General features: G+C 44.8%; 1 long non-coding RNA gene across 1 annotated transcript; it reads left to right on the forward strand.

Annotated features, from left to right (window-relative positions):
• Positions 1 to 465: 465 nt before the first annotated feature.
• Positions 466 to 831, forward strand: LOC310679146. The gene is made up of 2 exons (XR_014512135.1): positions 466 to 641; positions 729 to 831. It is a non-coding gene; the product is annotated as an uncharacterized lncRNA (long non-coding RNA).
• The last annotated feature ends 726 nt before the right edge of the window (positions 832 to 1,557 follow it).

The raw sequence follows: 1,557 nt of genomic DNA on the forward strand, positions 1-1,557 counted from the left end.
ATTAACTGTTGAGTGCATTTGGTTCGTAGGGGAACGACTCGATCGATCTACATAATGAGCCACTCAACCAAAAGATAATAAAAATGATAAAAGACGTTTTCTATTGAAACTACAATCCAGCTGGATTTCGATGCATTGCTTTTGAAATACGAAGTAGATTAATATACACTTGAATGTAACAGGATGCAGGTTAGTGGAGAAGCCCATCTGGCCTTTCGCAATAAGCTTTAAAAAGTATTAAAAATGGCAAGACACACATACACACAAACAAAACAGCAATGTTCAAAGTGCACCAAGGCGCATATCTTGGTGAGGAATAAAAACCTAATCCTCTTTGAAATGGCCTTTATATCAATGTTCTAATTAATTCAATAGCCAGGGGAAGGAACTCAGCAAAGGAATTCCTGGTCAGTTTGGGGAGTGTGATCATTTTGATCGTGGCTATTTTGTCTGGGAGAGTGAAATTCATGTTATTCCATCTCGTTAGGTCTTTGTTAATTTGTCGCCACACTGGCTTGTAGTTGTGGAGGTACAATTTATTGAGGTTTCTGGTTATTTGTACCCCTAGGTATCTGAACTTGGTGTGGCAAAGTTTTATTTTGGTGACCTTCGTGAGTTCCTTTTGGGTGTGAGGGGGGGGGGTGTTGAAGCACATAGCTTCTGACTTTGTAAAATTTACCTGTAGGCCCGGCACCATTGCAAATGTGTTGAGTTCTCTGATTAGGGAGGTTGCTGTGCTTATGGGGTCTGGTGTTGTGACCATTAGGTCATCTGCAAAGAGCCCTAATTTATAGGTTCTGCCTTTTATTTCCACTCCCTTGATGTCTGTGGCTGCTCGGATGCGGATTGCTAAGGGTTCCAGAGCCAGGATAAAAAGAAGGGAGACAGTGGGCATCCTTGTTTCATGCCTCTTTGGATAGCTATAGTATTAGAATCCATATTGTTAGTTCTGCATTTTGCTGAGACTTGGAAGTATATTTGTTTGAGGATTTGTAGGAAGTTGGGGCCAAATTTCATGTTAGTTAGTACTGCTAATATGTATTTCCACTCTAAGCAATCAGAATTCCTGGTCAGATTGAGAAATGCCCCAAGCTCTGCATCTAGCATCCTGGTGTCCATGTCACCAGCTATTCTGACCCCAAGTAAGTTGCCATATGCATTCCCCATCAGGACCGGCCCACCCATGAGGCAAAGTGAGGTGATTGCCTCAGACAGCAATATCCACACGGGCAGCAGATCCAGCCTCCAAGTAATGTACCACTTGCTGCTGCTGCTGCTGCTGCAACAACAACAGCAACAGCTGTTGGGTGCTCCTTGGAGACTGGACCTGCTACCTCCTCGGCAGCCCCCCACAAATGCCGCCTCTGCAGCAGCCGCTTGGCAAATAGGAGTCATTGATAGTCTCCTCCCACCCTTCATCCCTATGGAGATATTTATCCCCACCCCCCCTTGTCCCTTATGTAGATCTTCACTCACCCCTTCTTACCCGGTGTGGGAGGTGCCATTTTGTGGTTTGCCTCAGGTGTCAAAATATATTGGGCCGGCCCTGTTGTTCCC

Source organism: Podarcis tiliguerta (genome assembly GCF_965153285.1).
Source record: "Podarcis tiliguerta genome assembly, chromosome: 6".
Lineage (NCBI taxonomy): Eukaryota > Metazoa > Chordata > Lepidosauria > Squamata > Lacertidae > Podarcis > Podarcis tiliguerta.